Source organism: Gavialis gangeticus, unplaced genomic scaffold (genome assembly GCF_001723915.1).
Source record: "Gavialis gangeticus isolate Ggan-Ray unplaced genomic scaffold, GavGan_comp1, whole genome shotgun sequence".
NCBI lineage: Eukaryota > Metazoa > Chordata > Crocodylia > Gavialidae > Gavialis > Gavialis gangeticus.
Window position 1 is genome coordinate 15,518,244 of NW_017729029.1, and position 7,085 is coordinate 15,525,328.

The following is a 7,085-nucleotide window of genomic DNA, read 5'->3' on the forward strand; positions in this document are numbered from 1 at the left end:
CGGGGGCAGGAGGGCTCCGGCAGCGGGATCCTGCCTCCGAGCCGGGGGAAAACGCGCCGACGCCGGGGCCGGGCGAGGCCCGAAGGAGGAGCGGATCCTGCCCCCGGGCCCGGCCGGGCGGCCCAGGACACCAGCACAGGTAAAAGCCCCCCGGGGGGCCTGAGCGACTTGCCCCTCCCCATGCAGACCTTGCAAAGGGCTGCTCCTAGTATGCATGCACCCCCTTAGCAGGCGCAGGCCAGCCCCTGGGTGGGGGGGCAGGATGTGGGGGCCGCTGTCTGCAGAGCCCGAGCTCCAGGGAGTCACCCCAGGCATTGCAGGGGTGTGCCAGCTCTCCCCCCGCCTGCCAGGCAGCTGCAGGCCTCTCCCCTGCGGCCGCGCCAGCCCCTCCTGACTTTATCACCCGACCTGCTGTTTTCCTTAATGGGGCAGAGGGAGCTTCGCTTGCCTTTGTTGCGGGGTGGGGGAAGTTAGTTTCCAGCCCTAAGCCTGGCGGGGAAGCAGCAGACGGAGCGATGGGCAAACCCAGCATGGGGTGAAATGCACCTGGGTCCTGTATCTCCTGATCTTGTGCTTAAACAAAAAAAAAATTGTACTCTTTTGGGGGATGCTGCTTGTGCTTCCTAGATGCTGGCAGTTCACATGGCTGCCCCAGAGCCGTCCTTGCTCACGTGAAGAGGGCAAACGGTGCAGACTCATCTGTAGGGAAGGGCTAGCTTGGCCCAGTAGAGCAGGGGCCAGGTCAGTTTGGCTTTGAATGTGTCAGTCATGATGGCTTGTGCATTTTGGGGGTTTTTTTGGTTTTTTTGTTTGTTTTATGACTCAAGTGTCCTAAGCCAGGGGCACCCCAGGACTGGAAATATAAAGGGCCAAGGAGCTGCTTGCCTGCCCCGTCAAAGGTGAGCAGAACTGGGTCTAGACTTGAATCGATGAATGTATTTTTAAAGGACTCGCAAGGATTTGTGGCGTAGGGAAGTACCCAAAGAAAAAAAAGGAGTTGATCAACCCTCCTGGCTCTCTTCCTGCGGTGCCTTCTGGCTGCTGGTGCTGTTGTGTTGGCCTGTTTGCAGACTTCAGGTGTGAGCTTACGCGAAGCGTGCCGGTTTCCATGTCTGTGCTGTGCGTGCCACTGATGGCTTGTGGTGGCACACGTGAGGGCAGAGTCCCAAAGGCTTTTGCTGAGGTTTTTGCTCAAGAGTCTTGGGCTTGTGTGCTGTGACTTGCACAGTAACTCCATGGGCTCGAAATCTCCGATTTCCAGGCTTAGTTTGGACACTTCCATTAAAAAAAAAAAAAAAAAAAGACTGCATGTTCCCGAACAAAAAGCATTGCATATTGGCTAATGTCAACTAGTGAGACAAGACAGACTTTCGTGACTGTCTTCATGAACCATCCCTGACCTGCAGGCTGTTACTATGGTCAATCTAATTATGTGGAAAAAATGCCTCTGCAGACATACGTTATTGTTTTTGGAGAGGAAAAAAAACTGGAGATTAGCTTTCCATTTGCTACGAGGAAGTCCTCTTAAATTGCACAGTCTGCAAAAAAAAATAAAAAAAAATAAAATAAAAAAAGGAGTTCACACCAGCTAATCTGCCCATCAGATGAAATCGGAGACTTGTTTAACCTTGCTCCAACATTTGCATTAGTCAAAAAAATATATAAGCTGTATCTTGTAAAGGACTAACCGCATGGTTTTTATTTGTGTAATCGAAGGCAACACAAATATTCACAGGATGAAGCGCTTACCGTCGCGCGTATGGGTCCCAGCCGGCTCAGCGTTGGCATCAGCTAGCTAACAGGGACTCTGCGTTGCCGGAAATTCAGGGCAGGGTTTTGGGAACTGCCTGGTCGTAGGTTGATGCATTTTAATTTTGGGACACTGAGTTTAATTTCCAGTAGAGAAAGTCATTTGCTATTTTGATTTCCTTCCCACCGACACTTTGGTCAGCCTAAGAGCGCCTGTTTCTTGATTTCATCTCTTTGTAGGAAGAGAGACTTTGACTAGGAGCCTGGGAAGGGCGTTGGGGCGGGGGGGAAAGGAGCTGATCCGAGTATTTTTATTCTTTTTTGGTTTGGCCAGTTGTTCCCGGGTGTCTGCTAAAAATTGCCCGAACTGGGCTTGGAAATGAGCCCTGCCTGCAGTTGAACGGGCCCAGGCCTTTCTCTTGAGCCCGACCTTGTGCTTCCCTGCGAGTCTCTGGAGTTTTGCTCCTGCGCACGTGGAAGAGGCTGCGCGAGGCAGGGAGCTGGGCGTCGTCATCCCCATCGCGCCGCGGCCAGGCTGCGATCCCTGCCCGTCTCGTAGGGTAGGTTGGGAGGCAGGCGGCTGTTGCCCCAGGAGCGCTGAGGCTGAGCGTGGTCGCCCTGCATGTTCTTCCTAGGTCTTTGGACCCTTTTCAGAAGGTCTCCTGCTCCGGGTTTGGGCCTGCAGCAACTTTCGGGATACAAAATGGCTGCTGTGCAGCTGTTCTGGATACGGAGCACGTAGACTAATGACCGCCGAAGCCCACGGGTTCGGAGCAGGCACTGAACAGCCTTTGACACCCTAATCCCAGTCGGCTGCTGTTCCCTGCGACACCCTCCCCCCCCTCCCCTGAAATGGGGGCAGACGAACAAGCCCTTTGCGACGCGGTGCGAGGGGCCGCATAGTTGCATGGGGTGACCTGCTTGCTGAGGGGGTGCTGAGCGCCCTCAGTCCCTGCCTAACTTCCACGGGAGTCCCCGGAGCTCGGCAGCCTTCAGGATCGATGCTGTGAGCGCGCCGCTCTCTATAGCCCAGGCCTGGCTTTTGGCCCTTGGCGGCTGGCGCGCTGTCAGCCAGAAGACGACATCCATGCTTCGGTGCTCGCATCTTCAGGGCTCCGCGTTTTGGGAACGAGACCTGCTGGAAGGGATCTGCCAGCCCGCAAGATCTTCCCGCAAATCAGCCTCCCGTCTGTGCAGCTCCAGCTCCCCGCGCCCCTTCCTCGGCCTCGGAGCCGAGGGTATTGAAAGTGAAAGAACTTTGCAGTTCTCCTTCGCGTCGTACCGGATTTGCTGTTTCTGTCCCATTTACTAAACAATCGTTCGACTGTTTTGGAGACCGCAACTCCCCGCCGGTCCTTTTCGCTCCGCTCCCGTTTAATTTTGCTTTGCGTTAGCAACCTGCCGTTGTGCCTGGGGTTTCCACTGATTTCAATGCTGCGTTGTAACAACATAAAACCTCACATTGCTGCTGCATTTCATATCCCTTTGAATCCACGGAGCTGAAGTCTCCCAGCAATTCTCGATAATCTCAGAGTCACATAGTCGCCGACTGCTTTTTTAGGGCTGCGGCTGAGAGCTGGCTCGGTCGCACTTAGCTTTACTCACCTGAGTAACCCCAGTCTAAGGCCCAGTCCTATAAACACGCAAGGAAGTTCACTCATGCGGATAGTCCCTGTGGAGTTGGACTACTTGTGTCTGCCAGTTTTTTTTCATCCAGCTGAGTAACTTTACAAAGATTTGCTTTATACAGGAGCCCAACTGACTTCAATGCATCGGGGCTACTCATGTGAGTAAAGTCTCAGAGGGTTAATTAAAGTAGGCGTACTCCAGATCTGCATCCAAATGAAATATATGCATTCCCCACCCCCCCATATATATATATATATTTTTTTTTACTAGAAAGAATAGTCCGGATGAATTTAAAACATTTTAAATAATCCTGTCAGACATCTTCCAAATGAGAGATTTGCTTTGAATTCAAGGGATTTTTCTTTTAATTAGAAAAGTAAGGACATTATATCTCCCTTCTGGGTCGTGAGTCTTTTGGGTCACAGCCTTTCCCAAGGGCTACACGGGATTTTTTATTCTTTTTTTTTTTTAAGAAAAGCCCAGTTTTGCCTGTGATCACATGGCACGAGGGGCCAGGGCTGTAAGCAGAGCACAGCGTCCCCTGAAATGGGTGGTGGGAGCGGCAGAGCTGGCACCGCAGTCGCAGCAATGCTTTTGATTGCGTTTTTTACATCTCAGTTGACACTTATTTTAAAGTGAGCTCATGAAGTGAATGGTATTGTTTGCTCTCGCGCCTTTGTAAGCATTGGATTTGGAATTAATGACAAATCTATACGACATGAAAATTGTTACGTTTTCCCCTCCTCCACCTCCTTCTTCCCCCCCCCTTTTTGTTTATTGTGGAGGAAAAAGGCAAGAATCCAATCTTGAATCTGCTCCTCAGCGCGCCTCCCTTTGAATTCACTGAGACTGAGTTTGGACTCTTTGATATTGGGCCAGAGACTTTTTTTTAATAAGCAGTGGTATTTTAGTTACTCAATTTGAGTTATTTGGGGGGTGTGTGTGGTGGGAGGGGCCTGGTTTTTAGCTGGTAAGTCATGCTCACTTTCTGAAAATCAGGTTCTTCCCAGGTATCTCAGGCTGGGCACCAAAGCAGCAAGTCATGCCATATGTTTTATACCCCCACTTAAAAATCTTGGACTAGAAATAGATTTTATAATGATGAAGATTTTGTTTCCGCGTGTGTTGGGGGCAATGAGACCCTTTTCAGTGGGACCATGTGTCCAGCCCCAAAGTGTCTCGATAAATTCTGCAAACGCTGCCTGCTATGAGTGTGTCACCTCCTTTTCTGGTTTGATTTGTAAAATGTATTTCATAGAAGCTGCCTGACGTTGTCTTTAATTAAGCCGTGATAACAAAATGCTACACTCTGAAGTCTGCCTCTTTTAAACGGAAGCAATTGCGATTTTGGACTATGGCTATTTGATCAACTTAAAAAAAAAAAGACCATCAAAGAATCAGACAACTGCAATATTAACATGGATCTGAGCTCTCTCTGCCCTAATTTCTTTAGTATTTAAAAGAGCACGTATCATCCAAAAAGAACAATGCGTTTTTTTAGGGAGCTTATCAGTGCTTGATTTTTTTTTTTTTTTTTTGTCCTGCTTTTTATCCTTTTTTTATGTGTCGTTGTTTTGCTGTAGGTTAAGAAATGTATTCTTCAAGATTGACAGTAAATAGTTGTGAAAGAATGAAGTCAGCAGAAATGCCCCCTACAAAGTTTAGACTCACAGATGCATCAGTCAGGCAATAATGCTCTGAAAATGTGTGCTCGTTTTTGCAATCATTTTTTTGCTCTTAATTCTGGCCATTTTTTTGTGCGTGTGCGTGCACAAAAGCTAGTCCATCAGTGCCACAACCTGAGTAAATCGCGTTCGACAAAAGCAACTGACACAGTGAAGGGGCATACAAGAAATATTGCATTTCATAAACACAATTGCTAGAGCATTAAGAGAACAAACATGTGGTTTTATGAACATAGTTATAAATATTTAAACATGCAAAATGAAAATGTTACTAAATGTCTGGTTTCCATTATCTTTCAATGAACATTTTCATTCCTGGAAACATTAATCGCTGTCTGCAGAGCGCTGTTACAGAGCCGGGGGTGGGGTAGGGGGGAAGGTATGTATAATATGAAAATGTGTTAAAAGGCACAATTGTTTGAAATGTCTTTGGCCAAAGGAGAAGCTGTTCTACCAAATTTGGTGTTCTACATGTACCAAAAGAATCATGCACTAAAAATAGGGACTTGCTTGGCTCCTATTGGCAACTTTGTGTTAAAAAGATATTCATATCCAGAGACCAGGCTGGGAAATTTGAGGTGACACTCCGCGTGTTTGGGATTGCACCCTGCAGTGGCAGTTTATTAATCTTTTATTATTTATTAGTACCTTTATTTATTTTATTAGAACTGTTGTAATAATCCGCAGTTATTATTTCAAAGTGTCCGCAGGCGTGCCTGTGCGGGAGAGTTTACAGCCTCGAATCAGAAGTTAAGTGCAGACAGTCCCATGAAAGCAAAGGGAAGCTTCCCACTGACTTCAGCAGTTGTGGGATCAGGTCTTGAAATGGGAATTAGACACTGCTTTTATAACAGGGTTTGTATGAGTGGACCCAGGCTCAAAGCAGGCTCGGAAGCGCACGGGGCATTGCACGGGTGCAGGACTTTGCCCGTGGCTCTAGTTACTGGATCGGGGCGCTGGCGTTGTGCCATTGCACTGTGCAAAGAGTTGCAACGTGGCTATCAATCATTGCCCCTATGCTCGTTGTCTCCGTGCATGCATGCTAGGGTTTGCTGAAGGCACGGGGCCAGAGAGCACCAGGCCCCGTGTTCCTTGTGCCACTGCTGGGGGTACTATAGAGCTTGTTCAGAAGATAATTTAGGTAAGAGACTCGGAGCGTGGCTTTCTAGGTATGGAAGGGAGGTCTGTAGGACGGGACAGCGGGAAGGGAGGACGGCAAAACAGGGCTGGGGGTGGAGAAGGAGCCAGATCCAAAAAGGGGGACAGAGCTGGAACATGAGGGGTCTTGAAGGCATCGAGGTGCACGTATAGAAAGCAGAGTCTCCAGGGCCTTGCTCGGTCTGCATCGACTTCTCTCAAGCAAGTCGTCCTGGGGCGAGGACGTCAGGACGCGGCCTGGTGCGAGCAGGCTTGGGTTCCCTTCCTTCACATCCAGGCCGGGGGCCAAATCGGGGGAAGAAGCCGTCACGCCTGGCGCAGGGGATCTGGCATCTTCGGTGGGCTCGTGGCCGTGGACCTGAGAGTCTCCTCCGACACTGGTGGAAATAGTTTTGTTGGGCCCGGTTGCTGTAGGATCGTGGCCTTTCCTGAGTTTACAAACTGTGTTACTCCATTCAAGACCAATTGCCAGGGGAGGCTGCGGCGAGGAGAGATCCAGCCGCCTTTGGCAGGCGAGACCGAGCGGAGCTGGCACGTTTCCTTGGCCTGCTACCCCTCGCTCCGGGAGAGGCACGCTCACGTGATTTCAGCATATGACAACTTCAGATCCGCCGCGTTTAGGATAGCAGGGGAGCCTCCGAGCCATTTTTAACCAGTCCCAGAGCCTGCCCTCGGCCTGGTGCTTTTCTGGGGTCTTTGGGGGCAATGCGGGTGGGCCCAAACTATTTTGCCCCATGTCCGAAAGCAGCTTGCAGCTCAGACTGGAGCCGCACCACCCTTCCCAGCTCCCGGCCAGAAGCTTCTCCCGACTAATTGGAGCTACTCGGGCCTGCCTCTTGGTTTCTTCTAAAAAATCTTCAGAAT